Source organism: Camellia sinensis, chromosome 5 (assembly GCF_055761805.1).
Source record: "Camellia sinensis isolate YWXY chromosome 5, ASM5576180v1, whole genome shotgun sequence".
NCBI lineage: Eukaryota > Viridiplantae > Streptophyta > Magnoliopsida > Ericales > Theaceae > Camellia > Camellia sinensis.
Window position 1 is genome coordinate 177,328,223 of NC_138965.1, and position 26,013 is coordinate 177,354,235.

Sequence of the window (26,013 nt, forward strand, 5' to 3'; positions counted from 1 at the left end):
GCACAGGACCCAAACCAAAGGAAAATAAAGTAAAATTTACCCCCAAAAATTTATGTTATTAATTATTAGTATTTATAACATTTTTTTTTTATTTTTTAAATAATTTTTGACTGACACAACTCAATGTAATTCCCCTTAGAACTATATACACAAATAGCTAACCTATATCTATACCTATACGAAACAAAGAAGGGTTGAGATTTGGCAATTCCAGTCACCGGCGATGATGATAAATAAACAAAAATGTTTTAAAACTTTAATTTGTAAGTTCTAATAGCTCTCATATTTATGTGGGGCCCATCTAATATGATATTTAGGCCTTGTGTTTTTTTTTTTTTTTTCATCTCACTAGAGCTCAATTAGACTCTAATTTTAGAAAGATATACCATTGTTGATAAATAAATGAATCAGGAGAGATGCTATACACCACTACAGAGTGTGTACTATATGTACTTATTTTATTATAAAATTTTGTAATATTAATTAAAAAAATATATATAATTTCATCATAAATTGATGTAATAAAAATGTTTAAAATTTTGTATCTTGGTTATGACATTTTTTAACACTAATTTGTGACTAGATTATGCATTTTGTAATTAATATTATAAAATTTTATGATAAAATTATACATTTTTATAATAAATTGCATATGACGTAAACCCCTTAAATTAGCTACCTATTTTCTTTATTTATGAGGTTATTTAAAATAATCTAAATAAAAATATTTTTTTATTTTTTTTAAAAAAGATATAAAAAAAAAGATAATATAACTAAAAAAAAAATACACTTTTATAGTGCACCAAAACACTCTCATACTCTCGTGAGCAAAGCAGCACTTAATGGCCAAGAAAAAATAGCAAAATAGAGAGCTACCCATTGAATCACCAACCACCCACCCACCCACCCACCTTTGCAATTAATTATTTGATGATGTTAGGGGTGTTAATTACCCAGACTTTGTAAACTTTATCTCTAGTTCTATTTTATCTGCCATCTTTTCTACCCAAAAAAACAAAAAAACAAAAAAAAAAAAAAACAAAAAAGATACCTACTTACCTTATTTATCCTATCGTGAGCAGAGCAATAAGAAATGGCCAAGAAAAAATAGCAAAATAGAGAGCTACCCATGCACCTAAAATTTGTCATCCAGATTTCCATTTTTGGTATATTTTTCATGACATATACAATCTGTTTCTTTCTTTCTTTCTTTTTCTTAGATTTAATATACAATCTGTTTCAATTTCAATTTTTACCGATATAAATGAAACCAACATAAAAGTATACTTTTTATCACTATCATTCCCTTTAATTTTTGAAATACCACTTACACGGGAGCATCTATTTACACACATATACCTCTCTCTATACACATCTTCCACACATAACTCTCTAACACACACACTCATTAAGTGTGTGAGAAAAGAGGATATAGTGTGTGTAAATAGAAGCTCCCCACTTACACAGATAACACAGGTTATTGAAACAATGAATTTACGACAATACCCTTGCCATTGTTCTTACTATGTGGCCCTTGTGTGACCTTCACCCCATCCTTAACATGAGCAACAAGGACGACTCCACAACGTATTGGGATTTTTTTTTCAATATGAAATGGAAAAATATTTTTATAAAATATTAAATGGTTAATTATTTCTGGTCTTGGTGCTACAAATTTAATATGGTAGATATATGATACTCATACGAAACAAAGAAGGTTGAGATTTGGCAATTCCAGTCACCGGCGATGAGAATAAATAAATGAATCAGGAGAGATCCTATACCTCTCTAGAGTGCGTACTATATGTACTTATCATAAAAATATATAATTTTATTATAAAATTTTGTAACATTAATTAAAAAATATATAATTTTATCATAAATTGACGTAATAAAAATGTTTAAAATTTTGTATCTGAGTTATGACATTTTTTTAATACTAATTTGTGATCAGATTATACATTTTGTAATTAATATTATGAAATTTTACGATAAAATTATACATTTTTATAATAAATTGCATATGTTGTAAACCCCTTAAATTACCTACCTACTTCCTTTTATTATAGTGTTGTTTGAAATGATCTAAATAAAAATATTTTAAATATTTTTTAAAAATATATAAAAATAATAATATAACTCGAAAAAAAAAAAAAACACTTTTTATAGTGCACCCAATACCCTGTCATACTCTCGTGAGCAAAGCAACACTTAATGGCCAAGAAAAAATAGCAAAATAGAGAGCTACCCATTGTTAGGGGTGTTAATTACCCAGACTTCGTAAACTTTATTTCTAGTTCTATTTTATCTGCCACCTTTTCTACCCAAAAAAACAAAAAAGCTACCTACTGACCTTATTTATACTATCGTGAGCAGAGCAGCACTTAATGGCCAAGAAAAAATAGCAAAATGGAGAGCTACCCATGCCCCTAGAATTTGTCATCCAGATTTCCATTTTTGGTATATTTTTCATGACATATACAATCTGTTTCTTTCTTTCTTTCTTTTTCTTAGATTTAATATACAATCTGTTTCAATTTCAATTTTTACCGATATAAATGAAACCAATATAAAAGTATACTTTTTTATCACTGTCATTCCCTTTAATTTTTGAAATACCACTTACACAGATAACAAAGGTTATTGAAACAATGAATTTACGACAATACCCTTGCCATTGTTCTAACTATGTGGCCCTTGTGTGACCTTCACCCCATCCTTAACATGAGCAACAAGGACGACTCTATAGCGATCCCGGATTTACCCTTGTTGTACAGTGATCCGAACATGTGTCCGTGGATGTTGGTAGTTGATTTTTATCTTGTTTACATCCTTTAACTTCGTATTTGAGTTATAGGATGTGTTGGGCAGGTTTGTTACAGATTGGTTGAGTTTAAAAACCAAAACTAGTTGCCCAGATTTTGACCTGTCCGCTCGAGCGGGCGTTTTGGCGCTCGAGCGGGAATTGCACCCATCCAGTATTTCCTGTGCAGTGTTAGACGCTCGAGCGTGGAGTTGGCCGCTCGAGCGGGGTTGTGTGAGTGCCGCTCGAGCGGGGAGTTGGAAGCTCGAGCGGAGACCTGGTTCTGTAAAAGTTCTGGGAGTGTGTATCCGCCGCTCGATCGGGATTGTTGACGCTCGAGCGGGAGTCTGTGAGTGACGCTCGAGCGGGGTGTTTGACGCTCGAGCGGGGCGACTGGGTTTAAGTTCCGTGTTTTGACTTTTCAAATCACTTTTTCTTCTCTCTCCTACTTTTCCAAAAACACCATTGTTGATCCTCTCACTCTAGAACTCTACCTTCTCTCTAGGTTTTGATCTAGTAGGAGTGATTTGCTCATCTTTGGCCTTTACAAAAAAGTTGTTGATCGTCGAGGGCTACATTTTAATCTGAAAATTTCGGGATTTGGAGCACGTTGGGTTTTGTCATCTTCTCCCTTGGAGCTCCGAATTTGAGGTAGGGATATCCTACTCCTCTCTATGGATTTTGTCATTAAATTTTGGTATTTTGAGATGTTGGGGTTGGTTTGGTAATCTTGTGAAAGTTTGGGGCTTTTGTGTTATTTTACAAAAGTTTGGGTTTTATTTATAATAAACCTAGATGCATGTTTGGTATAGAGGAATGGAATAAATGTTGAATCATTGATGAAAATGGGACCTAAGGGTTGTAATGTTAATTATGGAAAATGACCTAATTACATTGATTGATTAATTGGGGTAATTAATTGTGAGAAATGAGGAAATGAAATGGAATTGTTGAGATTGGGAGTGTATGGGGTTAAAGGGGTGTAGTTGAATTATTTATCACTCACCGAATTGAAATGTTGATTGAATATCCATTGTGCATTTATTTTATGTATAGAGATAACTGCTTTGGGCTATCGATGGAGGATAGTCGTGATTGTTGTAGACAATGCATGATGATTAGGCAAACGGAAACTAATCAATGGAATGGGTCATGGAATTTGACGGTTGATAGAATACATTAACTGTATGTATTGAGTGATTGTATATAGAACCAATGTGTTTGTATACGTTATGTGTAGAGGAGGAGATGGGGGATGTACTCCGCGGTTTAGGGGAAGATAGGGGATGTACCTCTAAACCGGATAGTGTTGGGAGAAGATAGGGGATGAACTCTGTAGATACAGCTCATATGCTTGTCTAGAGAAGTGAAGATAGAGCTCATATGCTTATCTTTGTGAAGTATAGATATAGCTTATATGCTTATCTGTGAATGTGGGATATTGTTGTTATACATATCTGTTGAGAATGTGGATATAGCTTATATGCTTATCTGTGAATGTGGGATATTGTTGTTATACATATCTGTTGAGAATGTGGATATAGCTTATATGCTTGTCTGTGAATGTGGGATATTGTTGTTATACATATCTGTTGAGATGATGATAGAGCTAATATGCATATCTGTTGAAAAAGGGAAAATGAAAAGTAACTTGGACTCATAAGTCGGATGACATAAAATGTGATTTATGTGGATGTATCAGTGTTGGCCATCTATCAATTGCTAATCTTTTAGTCATTGTTCATGGTTGGTTTAGTGTATTTCTACTGGGCTGTGGCTCACCCTCTATGGGAATATCATTTTCAGGTACAGGTAGCATGCCACCTCCAAGGACCTAGCTTGGGAGGCTAGAGGCGGACATACTTTTGTCATTTTATTTTTGATGTATTACATGTAAATTCAAGCCAAGGGCTTAATGTGTAAATGAGTTAGTACTCCTTTTGTTGTAACCAAGTGTTAACTTGGAAAGCTGTAAGCCCGTAGGGCATTTTGCTTTTGTTGTTAACATGTAATACTTATGTAATGAAACCCTGATGAATAGAAGAATGTGGTTATTTCATATGTCAATGAATGTCTTATTTGATGGATTTAATGTTATTATTTTGAGGGCGTTACAACTTGGTATCAGAGCGTACCGGGTTCGAATACTTTGGGTACGTGGGAAGTGATCAGGATCACAATGGGTTTGTCTCGCTTGATAGAGACTTAGATGTAGTGTCATATGCTATGTGCTTAATTGATAACATGCTTATGTGTTTATTTGGGTATGGGATTTAGTTTCTAGGATGTTGATTAGATCCTTGGGTTTCTGGGAGTCTTGTTGGAAAGGCACTTGATCAATGCTGTTTCTAACCGGAACTCTATTAATGCCTCGGGACTGTCATTATAAGTGCTTATGTGTTTATGTGATTACGTGGAGTGAATCACAGTTGTCCATGCATTAGGACGTGAGTGTTTAGTTTCGGCACATTTATGAATGTGCTAACGTTCTGCATTACCTTTATTAGGATGTCAGGATGAGGAAGAGGTGCTAGGCGTGGTAGACCTGCGAGGCAGGAAATACTGTTACCGGAGGAGGTTCTGGCAGTACAGGAGGGAGTTGGTCAGGCCAATGTGGCCGAGCCAGCGGGTCAGCAGGCCATAGGTGCCTTGGCCAGAGAGATAGCAGGAGCTTTGGGTATTCTTAGAGCTAGGAATCAGGCAGCTGAGGCAGGGCCTTCTTTCTTGAAGAGGGAGTTTTTCCGGTCTAATCCAGATGAATTTATCGGGGATCCGAAGGAGCCACTGAAGGCTGATGAGTGACTAGAGCAAATGAGTAAGACGTTCGAGATGCTTGGCATCGAGGACGGAGCACTGAAAGTGACCTTGGCATCCTTCCAACTGAAGGGAGATGTAGGTCAATGGTGGAAGTACGAGAAGGCTCGTGTTGGTGGTACATGGGAGGCGTTTGTGAATGCTTTTGAGGAGAGGTTTTTGTCTGTAGCAGCTAGGGAGAAGCTGAGGAATCAGTTTAGCCGGCTTAAACAGCAGGGCTTGTCAGTGGCCGAGTTTGATGCTACTTTTACCAGTCTGTCCAGGTTTGCACCTGAACTGGTGGCCTCTGAGGAACGCCGTTGCTATGAGTTTGAGCTGAAGTTGAGGCGGGGCCTCAAGTTGAGAGTTGGTGGGTCTTACATTCGAGAGTATAGACACCAGGTAGATGCCGCTGCTCATATGGAAATTATAATGCAGGAAGAGGAGGAAGAGCAGAGGGGCTCCAAGAGGGGCCAAGATGGCCAGGGTGATGGCAGAAGACAGAAGGGTTATAACCCTCAGCAGTCTCAGGGTGCAGTTTCTAGATCGACCTTTCCAGTGCCGAGTGCAGGCTCGGGGAGAGGCAATCAGGGGGAGTTTGCTTGTTACAAGTGTGGCCAGCTGGGTCACAAGGTTTCAGTTTGCCCGCAGAAGGGTGGGGGTCAGAGAGCTGCTTCTTCTTCAGCTAGACTGCAGAGTCAGAGTTTGGGCAGGGAGCAGCCCTTGTCTTGTTATCAGTGTGGACAGCCTGGGCACCTGAAGAGGTTTTGCCCGCAGTTGAGTGCCACGTCGGGAGCGTCTAGTTCCAAGCAGACGCAGAGTTTTCAGCCAGCTCAGTCTGTGCAGGCCTCGAGGGCCAATCCGGGGGCTTCGTCGTCCCAGTCTGTACAGCAGTCTTTTGCTCCTAGAGGTGAGCAGGTAGACCAGGGGCCTACGGGGCGCACGTATGCTGTTACCGCGCAGGATTTAGTACCGGCTCCATCGGTAGTGAGAGGTACTTTTCTGTTTTGCAACTCGGTTGCTAGTGTGTTGATTAACACGGGTGCATCTCATTCTTTTGTATCTGCTGCATTTGCATCTGTTTTAGAATTGGAGTTGGCACAGTTAGCATCTCCTATTTGTGTAGTGTCACCTCTTGGTGGTGAGTTGATCCTGAAACAGGGTGTTAGAGGTTGTGATATAGAAGTCGCCGACCATAGGCTTCCTTTTCCGTTTGTTGTCATGCCCATGAAGGGTTTTGATGTTATTTTGGGTATGGACTGGCTATTGTCATACCGGGCTGTTATCGATTGCTACCGCCAGAGGGTCACGTTATGTACCTTGAGCGGGGAGTGGTTCCATTTCTTGGGAGACCGAGTTGGTAGTGTTTTGCCACCGGGGTATGATTCGCGAGGGCGAAGTGAGCTTAGTGGTCTACTTGCTAGCTTTGAGAGTGGTGAGTGTGATGAGACCCAGATTGTATTGCCGAGGGTGGTTTGTGAGTATTCGGATGTCTTTCCCGAAGATCTTGTTAGTTTGCCACCTCACCGAGAGATAGAGTTCTCTATTGATCTAGTGTCCGGCACGGCACCGATTTCTATGGCACCTTACCGTTTTGCCCCAGCAGAGTTGGTTGAGTTGAAAGTTCAGCTCCAGGAATTGCTAAATAAGGGTTTTGTTCGCCCTAGTGTTTCACCGTGGGGAGCACCGACCCTCTTTGCTAAAAAGAAAGATGGTGCCTTGAGATTGTGTATAGACTACCGGAAGTTGAATCGGGCTACGGTTAAGAATAAGTACCCTATGCCCCGTATAGATGATTTGTTTGACCAGTTGAAGGGTTCCCGTTGTTTCTCTAAAATAGACTTGAGATCGGGTTACCACCAGTTGAGGGTCAGGGAGGAGGATATTCCTAAGACGGCATTCCGTACGCGGTATGGCCACTATGAGTTTCTGGTGATGCCATTTGGGCTTACCAATGCACCGGCAGTCTTTATGGACTTGATGAACCGGATCTTTCGAGAATTCTTGGATCGATTTGTAGTCGTTTTCGTGGACGACATTCTTATCTATTCGCCTTCTGAGGAGGAGCACGAGGAACACTTGCGAGTGGTGTTTGAGTTGCTTAGAGCCCATAGGCTGTATGCCAAGTTTGGGAAGTGTGAGTTCTAGCTGAGGGAAGTCAAATTCTTAGGCCACGTGGTATCCGGGGAAGGAGTGTCTGTTGATACATCCAAGGTAGAGGCAGTGCAAGACTGGGCACAGCCTAAGAGTGTGTTTGAGATCCGCAGTTTTCTGGGATTGGCTGGGTATTGCTGCCGGTTTGTGAGAGATTTCTCCAGGTTAGCACCACCGTTGACTAGACTGACTCGGAAGGGGGTCAAGTTTGTGTGGAGTGAGACTTGTGAAAAGTCGTTCCAAGAGCTGAAGGTTAGATTGACCACCGCTCCAGTGTTGATTATTCCGGAGAGAGGGTTGGGTTATGCAGTTTATTGTGATGCCTCACGAGGGGGTTTGGGTTGTGTGTTAATGCAAGAGGGGAGCATGGTAGCTTATGGCTCACGTCAGTTGAAAATACATGAGAAGAATTACCCTACACACGACCTAGAGTTAGCGGCTGTGATCTTTGCCTTGAAAATCTGGAGGCACTACCTTTATGGTGAGAAGTTCGAGGTGTTCTCGGACCACAAGAGTTTGAAGTATCTGTTTACACAGAGAGACTTGAATTTGAGGCAGAGGAGGTGGATGGAGTTCATCGAGGATTATGATTTTGAATTGCATTATCATCCGGGAAAGGCCAATGTTGTGGCCGATGCCCTTAGTAGGAAATCCATTAGTGATGTAGCTAGTATAGCCATCCGAGAATGGGAGATGTTAGGAGCACTTGGCGAGTTTGATTTACTACTGGGCGAATCCGTTGAGGCTGCGGCCTTGTTTTCTGTTGTTGCGCAGCCTACACTTGTGACACGAGTGTTAGAGGCACAGAGAGGTGACCTTGAAGTAGAATCCCTCTGAGAGAAGATCTCCAGTGGGAAGGTTGAGAAGGGTTTGATGGTGTATCCCGACCTGAGTGTGAGATACCGAGACCATTTGTTTGTGCCGGAGTCTTGCCAAGAGGAAGTACTCCGAGAGTTTCATCATTCGCGCCTTTCGGTGCATCCGGGAGGTACTAAGATGTATCAGGATTTGGGTCGCCAGTTTTGGTGGCGAGGCATGAAGAGAGATGTGGCTGTTTTCGTATCGAAGTGCCTTACTTGCCAGCAAGTGAAGGCCGAGCATCAGAGGCCAGCGGGTTTGTTGCAACCCTTGCCTATTGCCGAATGGAAGTGGGAGCATGTCACTATGGACTTCGTTGTAGGTCTTCTGAGGACTCAGCGGGGTAGTGATGCTATTTGGGTGGTTGTAGACCGGTTGACTAAGTCGGCGCACTTCATTCCTATGCGCGCGAGAGATTCGGTAGATCATCTTGCCGACTTGTATATTCGGGACATAGTGAGATTGCACGGGGTCCCAGTGACGATCGTCTCAGATAGAGATCCTCGTTTTACTGCTAGGTTGTGGCAGAGTTTGCAGAGTGCCTTGGGCACTAAGTTGACCTTTAGTACGGCTTACCATTCTCAGACTGACGGGCAGTCCGAGCGTACTATTCAGATCCTCGAGGATATGCTTCGGGGTTGTGTCCTGGACTTCAGTGGGACGTGGGAGAGGCACTTACCCTTGGTAGAGTTTGCCTACAACAACAGTTTTCAGTCTAGCATCGGTATGGCACCGTTTGAGGCCTTGTATGGCCGACCGTGTAGGTCTCCAGTGTGTTGGGCCGAGGTGGGTGATGCACCTTTGTTGGGTCCGGAGTTGGTTAGGGAGACGACGGAGAAAGTTGAGCTTATCCGTAGGAGGCTTGTTACAGCCCAGAGTCGTCAGAAATCTTATGCTGACCGTAGGAGGAGGCCTTTGGCGTTTGAGGTAGGTGATCATGTCTTTCTGAAGATATCACCTAGGCGAGGCTTGATGAGGTTTGGGAAGAGTGGGAAGTTATCCCCTCGGTTTATTGGTCCTTTTGATATTCTTGAGAGGATTGGCGAGGTTGCTTATCAGTTAGCCTTACCGCCGCAGTTGTCCGGGGTGCATGACGTGTTTCATGTGAGTATGCTTCAGAAGTATGAGCCGGATCCATCGCATGTGTTGGATTGGACCGATTTAGAGGTAGATGAGGATGCCTCGTATGAGAAGAGATCGGTTCGGGTCTTGGATAGGCGGGATCAGGTCCTGCGTGGCAAGACCATTCCTTTGGTGAAAGTCTTGTGGAAACATCACGGAGTGGAGGAAGCCACTTGGGAACGTGAGTTGGAAGTCCGCGAAAAATATCCGGACTTGTTTGTTGATATGTAATCTTGTATTTAGATTTTGAACTATTGTTGAACTTAAGAGCTTTTATATATGTCTTAAGTTGTGAAACATTGAAAATGTTTGGTTTATTGGAAGTATGTTTTGGAACTTGCCTCATATGGAAGTTGGATGTAACATTATATATGTTGAATATATTGTTGAAATTGGAAAGGAAATGCGTAATGTTGATGCATGTTGAAAGTACATATGTTGTTTACATATTGTGAAATGCCTCTTGTTAAAGGGAGGGGGTGACCGATAATGGGTCGGATTGTTGAATGTTGAAATGTAACATTGTTTAGAATGGAGGAAAACTTGTTTTTGAAAACTTGTGCTTAATTTCGGGGACGAAATTCTTTAAGGGGGGGAGGTTATAGCGATCCCGGATTTACCCTTGTTGTACAGTGATCCGGACATGTGTCCGTGGATGTTGGTAGTTGATTTTTATCTTGTTTACATCCTTTTACTTCGTATTTGAGTTATAGGATGTGTTGGGCAGGTGTGTTACAGATTGGTTGAGTTTAGAAACCAAAACTAGTTGCCCAGATTTTGACCTGTCCGCTCGAGCGGGGGTTTTGGCACTCGAGCGGGAATTGCACCCAGCCAGTATTTCCTGTGCAGTGTTGGACGCTCGAGCGTGGAGTTGGCCACGCTCGAGCGGGGTTGTGTGAGTGCCGCTCGAGCGGGGAGTTGGAAGCTCGAGCGGAGACCTGGTTCTGTAAAAGTTCTGGGAGTGTGTATCCGCTGCTCGAGCGGGATTGTTGACGCTCGAGCGGGAGTCTGTGAGTGACGCTCGAGTGGGGTGTTTGACGCTCGAGCGGGGCAACTGGGTTTAAGTTCCGTGTTTTGACTTTTCAAATCACTTTTTCTTATCTCTCCTACTTTTCCAAAAACACCATTGTTGAGCCTCTCACTCTAGAACTCTACCTTCTCTCTAGGTTTTGATCTAGTAGGAGTGATTTGCTCATCTTTGGCCTTTACAAAAAAGTTGTTGATCGTCGAGGGCTACATTTTAATCTGAAAATTTCGGGATTTGGAGCACGTTGGGTTTTGTCATCTTCTCCCTTGGAGCTCCGAATTTGAGGTAGGGATATCCTACTCCTCTCTATGGATTTTGTCTTTAAATTTTGGTATTTTGAGATGTTGGGGTTGGTTTGGTAGTCTTGTGAAAGTTTGGGGCTTTTGTGTTATTTTACAAAAGTTTGGATTTTATTTATAATAAACCTAGATGCATGTTTGGTATAGAGGAATGGAATAAATGTTGAATCATTGATGAAAATGGGACCTAAGGGTTGTAATGTTAATTATGGAAAATGACCTAATTACATTGATTGATTAATTGGGGTAATTAATTGTGAGAAATGAGGAAATGAAATGGAATTATTGAGATTGGGAGTGTATGGGGTTAAAGGGGTGTAGTTGAATTATTTATCACTCACCGAATTGAAATGTTGATTGAATATCCATTGTGTATTTATTTTCTATATAGAGATAACTGCTTTGGGCTATCGATGGAGGATAGTCGTGATTGTTGTAGACAATGCATGATAATTAGGCAAACGGAAACTAATCAATGGAATGTGTCATGGAATTTGACGGTTGATAGAATACATTAACTGTATGTATTGAGTGATTGTATATAGAACCAATGTGTTTGTATACGTTATGTGTAGAGGAGGAGATGGGGGATGTACTTCGCGGTTTAGGAGAAGATAGGGGATGTACCTCTAAACCGGATAGTGTTGGGAGAAGATAGGGGATGAACTCCGTAGATACAGCTCATATGCTTGTCTAGAGAAGTGAAGATAGAGCTCATATGCTTATCTTTGTGAAGTATAGATATAGCTTATATGCTTATCTGTGAATGTGAGATATTGTTGTTATACATATCTGTTGAGAATGTGGATATAGCTTATATGCTTATCTGTGAATGTGGGATATTGTTGTTATACATATCTGTTGAGAATGTGGATATAGCTTATATGCTTGTCTGTGAATGTGGGATATTGTTGTTATACATATCTGTTGAGATGATGATAGAGCTAATATGCATATCTGTTGAAAAAGGGAAAATGAAAAGTAACTTGGACTCATAAGTCGGATGACATAAAATGTGATTTATGTGGATGTATCAGTGTTGGCCATCTATCAATTGCTAATCTTTTAGTCATTGTTCATGGTTGGTTTAGTGTATTTCTACTGGGCTGTGGCTCACCCTCTATGGGAATATCATTTTCAAGTACAGGTAGCATGCCACCTCCAAGGACCTAGCTTGGGAGGCTAGAGGCGGACATACTTTTGTCGTTTTATTTTTGATGTATTACATGTAAATTCAAGCCAAGGGCTTAATGTGTAAATGAGTTAGTACTCTTTTTGTTGTAACCAAGTGTTAACTTGGAAAGCTGTAAGCCCGTAGGGCATTTTGCTTTTGTTGTTAACATGTAATACTTATGTAATGAAACTCTGATGAATAGAAGAATGTGGTTATTTCATATGTCAATGAATGTCTTATTTGATGGGTTTAATGTTATTATTTTGAGGGCGTTACAGACTTCACAACGTATTGGGATTTTTTTGTCAATATGAAATGGAAAAATATTTTTATAAAATATTAAATGGTTAATTATTTCTGGTCTTGGTGCTACAAATTTAATATGGTAGATATATGATACTCATACGAAACAAAGAAGGTTGAGATTTGGCAATTCCAGTCACCGGCGATGAGAATAAATAAATGAATCAGGAGAGATCCTATACCTCTCTAGAGTGCGTACTATATTTACTTATCATAAAAATATATAATTTTATTATAAAATTTTGTAACATTAATTAAAAAATATATAATTTTATCATAAATTGATGTAATAAAAATGTTTAAAATTTTGTATCTTAGTTATGACATTTTTTTATACTAATTTGTGATCAGATTATGCATTTTGTAATTAATATTATGAAATTTTACGATAAAATTATACATTTTTATAATAAATTGCATATGTTGTAAACCCCTTAAATTACCTACCTACTTCCTTTTATTATAGTGTTGTTTGAAATGATCTAAATAAAAATATTTTAAATATTTTTTAAAAATATATAAAAAATAATAATATAACTCGAAAAAAAAAAAAAAAAAAAAAAACACTTTTTATAGTGCACCCAATACACTGTCATACTCTCGTGAGCAAAGCAACACTTAATGGCCAAGAAAAAATAGCAAAATAGAGAGCTACCCATTGTTAGGGGTGTTAATTACCCAGACTTCGTAAACTTTATTTCTAGTTCTATTTTATCTGCCACCTTTTCTACCCAAAAAAACAAAAAAGCTACCTACTGACCTTATTTATACTATCGTGAGCAGAGCAACACTTAATGGCCAAGAAAAAATAGCAAAATGGAGAGCTACCCATGCCCCTAGAATTTGTCATCCAGATTTCCATTTTTGGTATATTTTCATGACATATACAATCTGTTTCTTTCTTTCTTTCTTTCTTTCTTTTTCTTAGATTTAATATACAATCTGTTTCAATTTCAATTTTTACCGATATAAATGAAACCAACATAAAAGTATACTTTTTGTCACTGTCATTCCCTTTAATTTTTGAAATACCACTTACACAGATAACACAGGTTATTGAAACATTGAATTTACGACAATACCCTTGCCATTGTTCTTACTATGTGGCCCTTGTGTGACCTTCACCCCATCCTTAACATGAGCAACAAGGACGACTCCACAACGTATTGGGATTTTTTTGTCAATATGAAATGGAAAAATATTTTTATAAAATATTAAATGGTTAATTATTTCTGGTCTTGGTGCTACAAATTTAATATGGTAGATATATGATACTCGTACGAAACAAAGAAGGTTGAGATTTGGCAATTCCAATCACCGGCGATGAGAATAAATAAATGAATCAGGAGAGATCCTATACCTCTCTAGAGTGCGTACTATATGTACTTATCATAAAAATATATAATTTTATTATAAAATTTTGTAACATTAATTAAAAAATATATAATTTTATCATAAATTGACGTAATAAAAATGTTTAAAATTTTGTATCTGAGTTATGACATTTTTTTATACTAATTTGTGATCAGATTATGCATTTTGTAATTAATATTATGAAATTTTACGATAAAATTATACATTTTTATAATAAATTGCATATGTTGTAAACCCCTTAAATTAGCTACCTACTTCCTTTTATTATAGTGTTGTTTGAAATGATCTAAATAAAAATATTTTAAATATTTTTTAAAAATATATAAAAAATAATAATATAACTCGAAAAAAAAAAAAAAAAAAAAAAACACTTTTTATAGTGCACCCAATACACTGTCATACTCTCGTGAGCAAAGCAACACTTAATGGCCAAGAAAAAATAGCAAAGTAGAGAGCTACCCATTGTTAGGGGTGTTAATTACCCAGACTTCGTAAACTTTATTTCTAGTTCTATTTTATCTGCCACCTTTTCTACCCAAAAAAACAAAAAAGCTACCTACTGACCTTATTTATACTATCGTGAGCAGAGCAGCACTTAATGGCCAAGAAAAAATAGCAAAATGGAGAGCTACCCATGCCCCTAGAATTTGTCATCCAGATTTCCATTTTTGGTATATTTTCATGACATATACAATCTGTTTCTTTCTTTCTTTCTTTCTTTCTTTTTCTTAGATTTAATATACAATCTGTTTCAATTTCAATTTTTACCGATATAAATGAAACCAACATAAAAGTATACTTTTTATCACTGTCATTCCCTTTAATTTTTTTGAAATACCACTTACACACCCCTGTCAGATAACACAGGTTATTGAAACAATGAATTTACGACAATACCCTTGCCATTGTTCTTACTATGTGGCCCTTGTGTGACCTTCACCCCATCCTTAACATGAGCAACAAGGAGGACTCCACGACGTATTGGGATTTTTTTGTCAATATGAAATCGAAAAATATTTTCATAAAATATTAAATGGTTAATTATTTCTGGTCTTGGTGCTACAAATTTAATGTGGTAGATATATGCACTACAAAAAATTAAGATTTTAGGGATCAAAATTTAGGATTAAAATTATTTTTTAGGGACCAAATATTTTTGTTGCGAAAATTGTCGTTATTATATTTTTACCAACGAAAATTAGACATTAGTGATGAATTATATCAAATTTTTTGTTTAAAAAAAAAACATTTTGAGACCAAATTATTTGGTCTCTAAAAGTCTATTTATTAGTAACATTTTCAAAATTTTGTCGCTAAATGCCTTGTTGTACACTTTTCGGAACGACCTTTTAGCGATTATTCTCATGACGATAGAAATTGGTCCCTAAGACTTCGTTTGGGAATAGGCTAATTTAGTAACTTTTCGGCTATTTGACTAAAATATGAACTAAAAAAATTAGTATGTTTGGGATGATTTTTTGGCTTTTTACGAAAAGATGTGCAAAAAGTAGAGAAAAAATAGAATTTTTGACTTTTTAGTATGGGTTGTTGACTTTTTGACTTTTTTAGTAATTTTTTGACTTTTTGACTAAACCGGCCTGTTGCCAAACGAGGCTTAAATATCTTTTGTAACAAAATTTTCATTTTTAAATATCAAAATATTTAATTTCTGAAACTCTTATATATTATAGTGATGATGCATTAATTTGGTACACACATGATTTATTGGAAGCTGCAAATGGTGGGCTGCACTTGAAGGATGTAAATAGATTTGTGGCAGATTGCGTGGAGTAATGGAAAGGCATTGCATGATGGAAACTTTTGGTTGGCATCATGGGGAAGACCAAACGTGTATCAACTTTGTGCATCTTCTCAACTACTTTTTGTATTATATATAAACAATAATGATTCATCACCCTTTTCTCCCCACCCCCTTTGATCTCCTCTCTCTCTCATTTGTTACATTTTTTTTTATTTTTCTTTTTTTTCCTCCTCCTCCAATCACCCCCGCCACGTGACAAAGAGGGTGAGGGGGTGACCCCCAAAAGGAGGTCCCAAGAATTATTCTATATGTAAATTAGTCTATCACCCGTACTATGTACGGGATAATTATAGATATTTATATTTATTTTAGATTTTTTTTAATGTATAAATTATATTTTTTAAGATTTTTTATAAAAATAATTTAACAATCTTATCACTAACCATAGTATATGAGAGAAGTTGAAAAGGATACTGCAATAACTATACACAAATTGTATCTATAATTATTTGTATGAGAGGATTTTAAATGCTGATCAGGAGATTTTGACCAAATCAATAAATGCTGAGTTTTTTTTTTAATAAAAAATTTAGAAAATTCATATTGGGGTATTGGAGCTCCCACAGGCCTTGAGGTTAAAAATCCTCTTTTACTTAATATATAGTATAGATATAAATAGATAAATAGATAGATACAAGTCAAGCCCCAAATTCAAAAAATAAATCCCACCCACCCCCCAAAAAAAAAAAAAGTTGAATGGTACTTTAACCACGCGAGAGCATCTTCAATATAGATTTTTTTCTCATCAAATTTGAGTTATAAATTTGTTTAAAAGTTTGACTAGCATATCACCCGTGCTATGCACGGATTGTGTATACAATTATCTATATATGTAAATTGTGATTTTTAAATGTCTTATTTTTTTTCTTTTTTTTTAAATGCCTTCTTTTTTTTCCTTTTTTATATTATATTAAAGTTCAATATTTTGATAATAATCATATGTACCAGACTTTTCAAGGAATTAAATTTTTTTATTATTATATTATATTAAAGTTTAATATTTTGATAATAATCATATGTGTTGGACTTTTCAAGAAATTTCTTTTATGTTTGTTCTTAATGCATTAAAGTGTTATTATGAGGGTAAGACTTGGGGGTTGGGAAAAGTTAATAAATGCTAAAAAAAAAATTAAATCAAAAAATCAAGAAATTTAGATTGGGAAATTGGAGCTCCCACAAGGCTTGGGGTTTAAAACCCCCTTTTGCTTAATATATAGTATAGATAGATGTGTTGGACTTTTCAAAAAAAAAATTTGTGCTTGTTCTTAATGCATTAAAGTGTTATTATGAGGAATAATAATCATATGTGTTGGGATTTTTCAAGAATTCATACTAACCTATCACCCGTGCTATGCACGGGATAATTATAGATATTTATATTTGTTTTAGATTTTTTTTAATATATAAATTATGTTTTTAAAGATTTTTTATAAAAATAATTTAACAATCTTATCACTAACCATAATTTATAGGAGAAGTTGAAAAGCGTACCGCAGTAATTATATACGGATTGTATCTATAATTATTTGTTTGAGGGGATTTTAAATGCTGATCAGTGAATTTTGACCAAATCAATAAATGTAGGAATGTAGAAAGACATGTGGATTAAAATAAGTTAATAAATGCTGATCAGAGAATTTGACCAAATCAATAAATGCTTAGTTTTTTAAAAAAAAAATAAAAAATTTAGAAAATTCAGATTGAGATATTGAATCTCCCACAAGGTTTCGGGTTGTGTTTACAATTATCTATATATGTGAATTGTGATTTTTAAATGTTTTTTTTTTAAATGTCTTCTTTTTTTCCTTTTTTATATTATATTAAAGTTTAATATTTTGATAATAATCATATGTGTTGGACTTTTCGAGGAATTAAATGTCTTTTTTTAATTATTATTATATTATATTAAAGTTTAATATTTTGATACGAAATTTTTTTTATACTTGTTCTTAATGCATTAAAGTGTTACTCTGAGAGATAATAATCATATGTGTTGGGACTTTTCAAAAAATTTATGTGTTGGATTTCAAAGAATTTTTTTTATGCTTGTTCTTAATGCATTAAAGTGTTATTATGAGGGTAAGACTTTGGGGTTGGGAGAAGTTAATAAATGCTAAAGGTTTTTTTTTTTTTAAATAAAAAAATCAGGAAATTTAGATTGGGAGATTGGAGCTCCCACAAGGCTTGAGGTTTAAAACTTCCTTTTCCTTAATATATAGTATAGATATCTTTTTATTTTTATTTTTATTTTTGTGTGGTTTCTATTCGGATATTTTTTTTTTCAATTTATTTAAGATGGAGTTATGGGCACCTTTTTTTTTTAATTTAATTTATCTGTGGTTTCCATTTGTTTTTAATTATTATTATTTAGGTAAGTTATGATGTGAGTTAGATATGTAATAGACATGTGGATTTTATTGCTTTAAAGCTTATTTAGACAAACTTTAAAGATTTTTTTTTTTAGTTTTATAGTTTTTTTTTTGTTAAGTTATAATATAATATATAAAATATAGGTAGATATCTAACACTTTAATAAAAAATATTATCTGATTTTTTTGGGAAGAGAAAATGAATGCAAGTTTTAATATTTTTTTTTGAAAATTTGTGAGAGATTAGGAGGGAGAGATTATGAAATATTTTTGTTATTAAATAAATAAATCAGTCAATAGTTTTTTTTAATCTATTTTGTAAATTAAAAATCAATAATTTTGGAAAATTGATTAATTTGTCTCATTAAGTGATTTAAAATTTTGATAGATATGCATAAAAAAAAAATTACATAATTATATTATTAAATCATAATTCAAATTTAGATGATATATCTTTTTGAGATCTATAGCTAAATTCTTATCTATTTTTTTTATTTTTGTGTGTAACCATAGTGTATGGGAAAAATTGAAAAGGGTATTGCAATAATGATGAGAGAAGTCAAAAGAGATTGTGGGTTGGGAGAAGTCAATATACGCTGAGATTTTTTTTTTTAAATCAAAAAATTAGAAAATTAGGATTAGGAGATTGGAGCTCCCACAGGCCTTGGGGTTAAAAACCCATTAAATAAATAAATCAGTCAATAGTTTTTTTTAATCTATTTTGTAAATTAAAAATTAATAATTTTGGAAAATTGATTAATTTGTCTCATTAAGTGATTTAAAATTTTGATAGATATACATAATTATATTATTAAATCATAATTCAAATTTAGATGTTATATCTTTTTGAGATCTATAGCTAAATTCTTATATATATTTTTTTATTTTTGTGTTTAACCATAGTGTATGGGAGAAATTGAAAAGGGTGTTGCAATAATTATGAGAGAAGTCAAAAGAGATTGTGGGTTGGGAGAAGTCAATAAATGCTGAGATTTTTTTTTTAAATCAAAAAATTAGAAAATTAGGATTAGGAGATTGGAGCTCCCACAGGCCTTGGGGTTAAAAACCCATTAAATAAATAAATCAGTCAATAGTTTTTTTTAATCTATTTTGTAAATTAAAAATTAATAATTTTGGAAAATTGATTAATTTGTCTCATTAAGTGATTTAAAATTTTGATAGATATACATAATTATATTATTAAATCATAATTCAAATTTAGATGTTATATCTTTTTGAGATCTATAGCTAAATTCTTATATATATTTTTTTATTTTTGTGTTTAACCATAGTGTATGGGAGAAATTGAAAAGGGTGTTGCAATAATTATGAGAGAAGTCAAAAGAGATTGTGGGTTGGGAGAAGTCAATAAATGCTGAGATTTTTTTTTTAAATCAAAAAATTAGAAAATTAGGATTAGGAGATTGGAGCTCCCACAGGCCTTGGGGTTAAAAACCCATTAAATAAATAAATCAGTCAATAGTTTTTTTTAATCTATTTTGTAAATTAAAAATCAATAATTTTGAAAAATTGATTAATTTGTCTCATTAAGTGATTTAAAATTTTGATAGATATACATAATTATATTATTAAATCATAATTCAAATTTAGATGTTATATCTTTTTGAGATCTATAGCTAAATTCTTATATATATTTTTTTATTTTTGTGTGTAACCGTAGTGTATGGGAAAAATTAAAAAGGGTGTTGCAATAATTTTGAGAGAAGTCAAAAGAGATTGTGGGTGGTGAGAAGTCAATAAATGCTGAGTTTTTTTTTTTAAATCAAAAAATTAGAAAATTAGGATTATGAGATTGGAGCTCCCACAGGCCTTGGGGTTAAAAACCCCCTTTTGCTTAATATATAGTATAGATTAGTGGCAACTCGTGCTATGTACGGGACTTTATAAATTAAAAAAAAATTATTATAATTATTTTGAAGTAATTTAATATTTTACCTTGTGGTATATAAGAAATTTATAAGTTAACTTTTATATTTATAACTTCTTAAATTATTAGTTTAAAACAATTAATATATATATATATATATATATATTTAGTGCAATTTTTGATAATTTGTATTAAAAAAAGTTAAACCTGATTAATATAGATTAAATGAGTTATGACATATCTCTTCTTGTTATGAAACTATATAAATTTAAAAGTTATAATTAAGATAAATATACAATTTTATTATTAAATGTGAAGTAAAGTGATATTTAATAATAATTAATATGATGTTTCTATTATTAATCCAATAATTTAAGTTACATTTCTTTTGATTTCAATTTCATAACTAAAAATACAGTATGAATATAACACACACAGGAATTTCTAATCTTTGAGAATAAGAAGGTTTCAAAAATATTTTCAAACTTTCATCATTTTCTTTTAATTTCTTTTAATCTAATTTGATTTTAAATTTGAATAAAAATTTTGATTTGACATGAATTACTCAAACTTTTTCATTAAATTTTTATCAAATTTTAAAAGAACTTTCATTCTTATTCCAATTTTTTTTTTCTTTCCACCAATTTTGATGGGGAAAAAAAAAATTTCAACGTTTCATCTTTTTAAATTTTTATCAAATTATAATTTGATAAAAAAAATATTAAGGGTTGAACATTCTCTTAATTGGAATTATGGTGAAATAACATATTGAAATAGTCAAAGTTTGAGTATGTGGTTGGTTGAAATGTATAATTTAATTAATTCTCTTCTCATATTTTTATAAAAATTGATACTTATGACTACATCATTTTAAGTCAGATTATGAAAAAAAAAATTTGAGGTCCATCTGTAAATATCCTACATATTAAAAAAATAAAATAAAAAGGAAAAAGAAAGAAAAATACATAGCTTTGGGATATTGAGATCGAAAATAAAAATTTTAACTGAATAAGTAAAAATGAAATTTATTGATTTTATCTATTTGTATATTTGATCTTTAGTTTTTTTTTTTTTTGTTTTTTTGTTATGTTAAATATAATATATATGATATAAATAGATATCCACAACTTTTATGAAAAATATTATCTGAGTTTTTGGGAAAGAGAAAAGGATGACAAGTTTTAATATTTTCTTTTTTTGGAAATCAGTGAGAGATATTATGATGGCGAGATTATGAAATATTTTTGTTATCTTCCCATTTGAAGTCCATAAATTAATGAATAATTATTATTTCTAAAATAATTAAATAAATAAATTTGCCAATAGGTTTTTTTACTCTATTTTATAAATTGAAAAATCAATAAGTTTAGAATGAGGGTATGAAACTTTTAGGAGGTTTCTCATTAGAAATCATGTAACGCCCCGACCCTTTACACGTCATCGATATTGTCCGCTTTGGGTCACGCCCGCACGGATTTATTCTTCCCAGTGGGTCACCCATCCTAGAACTACTCCAGCCTAAGCACGCTTAACTGGGGAGTTCTAATAGGGATTTCACCACTTGGGAAAAGGCCTCGATGCTATATAAGGGTCCAGATTTTTACTTTTATAGCCCAGAAACTCCCCCTCCATTCCTGATGTGGGACACCGGGGCCTTACAAATCACATTTTCCTTATATAATATATAGATATTGTTATTTATATTTATTTTAGATATTTTTTAATATACAAATTATTTTTAAATTTTTTTTATAAGAATAATTTAACAATCCCATTACTAACCATAGTGTATGGAAGAAGTTGAAAATGGTGCTGCAATAACTATGAGAGAAATCAAAAAGGCTTGTGGGTTGGGAGCAACTAGCATATCACCCGTGCTATGCACGGATTGTGTTTACAATTATCTATATATGTGAATTGTGATTTTTAATTTTTTTTAAATGTCTTCTTTTTTTCATTTTTTATATTATATTAAAATTTAATATTTTGATAATAATAATAATATGTGTTGGAATTTTTAAGAAATTAAATGTCTTTTTTTTTTATTATATTATATTAAAGTTTAATATTTTGATAATAATCATATGTATTGGACTTTTTAAGAATTTTTTTTTTATACTTGTTCTTAATGCATTAAAGTGTTATTATGAGAGATAATAATCATATGTGTTGGAACTTTTCAAGGAATTCATATGTGTTGGATTTCAAAGAATTTTTTTTTATGCTTGTTCTTAATGCATTAAAGTGTTATTATGAGGGTAAGACTTGGGAGTTTGGAGAAGTTAATAAATGCTAAGATTTTTTTTTTAAATAAAAAAATCAGGAAATTTAGATTGGGAGATTGGAGCTGCCACAAGGCTTGGGGTTAAAAATCCCCTTTTGCTTAATATATAGTATAGATAGATGTGTTGAATTTTTCAAAGAATTAAATGTTTTTTTATTATATTATATTAAAGTTTAATATTTTGATAATAATCATATGTGTTGGACCTTTCAAGAAATTTTTTTTATACTTGTTCTTAATGCATTAAAGTGTTATTATGAGGGATAATAATCATATGTGTTGGGACTTTTCAAGGAATTCATATGTATTGGATTTCAAAAAATTTTATTTATACTTGTTCTTAATGCATTAAAGTGTTATTATGAGGGTAAGACTTGGGAGTTGGGGTATAGCGGTCCCGGTATTTCCTGTTGTTGTTTAACTATAATCCGGACTCGGTTCCGTAGATTCGTTGTTATCTTATCCTCATTTCTATCCCTTACTCTTTTAATTAGAGTTTTGAGTTGTGTTGGGCAAGTTGGGAATAAGTGGGTCGTGTTTTAAAACTTAGAAATTTTGCCCAGGTTTTGGTCTCTCTGCTCGAGCGGCGATTTGACGCTCGAGCGGGATTTTGTTGTTGCCTCTCCGCTCGAGCGGCAGTTTGGACGCTCAAGCGTGAATCTCCTTCTCTCAGCATTTTGGACATCTGCAGAAAATTCTGGGAGAGTGCATCCGGCGCTCGAGCGGATCTTGGGATGCTCGAGCGTGAACCTGTGTCTGACGCTCGAGCGGGGTGTTGTACGCTCGAGCGGGCCTGTTTTTATATCAGTCCGTAAAATCACCTTTTTGATCACTTTTTGATTTCCTTTCTCTCTCTTACTTTTTCAAAACCTCCACTGGAGAGCACCTCACTCTAAAACCCTAACTTCTCTCTTAGGATTGATCTAGTAGGAGTTGTTTTCTCACCTTGGGCCTTCACAAAAGTTGTGTTGATCGTCGAGGGCTATTCTCTAATCTGAAAATTTCGGGATTTGGAGCATTTTCGTTTCTTCGTCTCCTTCGTTGAGCCCCATCATTCGAGGTAGGGATATCCTACTTCTCTTTATGAGCTTTGTCTTTGAATTTTAGCATTTTGATAGGTTGGGGGTTGTTGGGTAACTTTGAGAAAGTTTGTGCCTTTGTGTAATTTTACAAGAGTTGGAGTTTTAAATATATAGACCTATATGCATGTTAGGCATAGAGAAATGAGATTAATGTTGGGACATTGATGGAAATGGAACCTTAGGGTTGTTTTGTGAATTATGGTAATTTGCCCTAATTGGTTTAATGAATTAATGCGTATAATTAATTGAAGAAAGCGAGGAATTGAATTGAGAATGTTGAAATTGGGGATGTATGGGATTAAAGAGTGTAGACGAATCTTTTATTGCTCATCTAGTTGTAATGTTGATATGTTATCCATTTATGCATTTATTTCCTGCTTAGAAATAATTGCTTTGGGCTACCGATGGAGGGTAGTGATGATTGTTGTAGACAATCCATGATGATTAGGCAAACTAAAACTAATCAATCGGATGTGTCATAGAGTATGACGGTTGATAGAATACATTAATTTTATGTATTGAGTGATTGTGTATGTGACCAATGTGTTTATATGCATTATGTGTAGACGGTTGGTAGAATACATTAATTTTATGTATTGATTGATTGTGTATAGAACCCTTGTGTTTATATGCATTGTGTATAGAGGAGGAGATGGGGGATGTACTCCGCGGTTTAGGGGAAGATAGGGGATGTACCTCTAAACCGGATAGGATTGGGAGGAGATGGGGGATGAACTCCGTAGATACAGCTCATACGCTTGTCTAGAGAAGTGAAGATACAGCTCATATGCTTATCTTTGTGAAGTGTAGATACAACTCATATGCTTGTCTAGTGAAGTGTAGATATAGCTCATAGGCTTGTCTAGTGAAGTGTGGATACAGCTAATATGCTTATCTGTTGATGTGTAACATGCTTATCTATTGGAATGTTGTTATAGCTCATATGCTTATCTGTTGTAATAGTGTTATAGCTCATATGCTTATCTATTGAAAAGTTTGTTTTTGTTGATATAGCACTAAAATGTATATCATCATCATTTGTAAAGTATGGATGTAGTTTATGTGTTATTGATACAACACCAAAATGTGTATCCACCTTGAATTTTGAAAATGTTCTAATGATGAACTATAATCTCATCAAAATGTTTTGGCCAGAGTACTGAACCCTGTTTTCAAACTCAAAGTTGAATAAGAAATGAAAAGTGAATTGTAACATAGGTTTGGTTGTCATGGAATTGAAATAAGATGTAAATGGAAGTGTAAGTATCGACCATCTATCAGTTGCTAATCTTTTAATCATTGTTCATAGTTGGTTTAGTATATCTCTGCTGGGCTGTGGCTCACCCTATATGGGAACATCATTTTCAGGTACAGGTAGCATGCCGCCTCTAAGGACATAGCTTGGGAGGCTAGGGGCAAGACATACTTGTTGCCTTATTTTTCCTTATGATGTATTACATGTAAATTCAAGCCAAGGGCTTAATGTGTAACCGAGTTAATACTCTCTTTTGTAACCAAGTGATAACTTGGAAAGCTGTAAGCCCGTAGGGCATTTACTTTTGTTGTTAACGTGTAATACTTTTGTAATGAAGTACTCTGATTAATTGAGGGAATGTGGATCTTTTGTATATAAATGTATGTTTATATTGATGGGTTTAATGTTATTTTTTTGAGGGCGTGACATGGGGGAAATTAATAAATGATAAGATTTTTTTTTAAATAAAAAAATCAGGAAATTTAGATTGGAAGATTGGAGCTCCCACAAGGCGTGGGGTTAAAAATTCCCTTTTGCTTAATATATAGTATAGATAGATTAATGAATGCTGAGATTATTTTTTTAAATCAAAAAATTAGAAAATTAATATTGGAATATTGGAGCTTTCACAAGACTTGCGGATTAGAAATCCCCTTTTCCTTATATAATACTAGCATATCATGCACGGGATTAAATTAAAAAAAAAAAACATTCATAGTTATGCCAAACATATTTTTAAATTGTTAGCATAAAATATATGTAATTCGAAAAGAAAATATTGACATTGTATAATTAAATTAATAAAAATAAGAATTTATTACATTTGTTCAAAATTCACTGAATAAATAAAACAAAAAATAACTAAAATCTAAATTGTTGTGGGCCTTCTATCAGCATTCCTGCATTGTCAACATGATAGTTAGTATTATAATTAATGAACAACACATATATTATGTATTTATAAAGTATTATAAAGTAAAAATGTTATACTTACATATTTTTTTTTTTACTTTCTGAAAGGTATAGACAAAAGGAGATAACTTCAATCATATTAAAAAATCAAATTATAAAGAAAATGAGATAACTTCAATCATATAAATCACAATTTTTTTAATGCTATCTAACTACAATCATATTTTTATCATAATAAAAAAAATAACTTTTAAAAAAGAACCATTAAAATAGTAAATAAAAAGATTATTTAGAACTATTGAACAAACTACAATCACATTTTTCTTTTTGTGAGTTAACTTCAATCATATTAAAAAATCAAATTATAAACAAAAAGAGATAACTTCAATCGTACAAATCACAATTTTTTTAATGCTATCTAACTACAATAATATTTTTCTCATAATAAAAAAAATAATTGAAAAAAAGAAACATTAAAATAGTAAATAAAAATA

The 26,013-nt window shown here is 33.9% G+C and overlaps 2 protein-coding genes across 3 annotated transcripts in view; both read right to left on the bottom strand.

The window, feature by feature from the left end:
* The window catches only part of LOC114283083 (methylesterase 10-like), a 297,358-nt gene that overhangs the window by 102,407 nt on the left and 168,938 nt on the right, over positions 1 to 26,013 (bottom strand). The window lies entirely within an intron of this gene.
* Positions 1 to 26,013, bottom strand: part of LOC114283086 (jasmonoyl--L-amino acid synthetase JAR4-like) — a 43,005-nt gene that overhangs the window by 904 nt on the left and 16,088 nt on the right. The gene's annotated exons all lie outside the window — the stretch shown is intronic.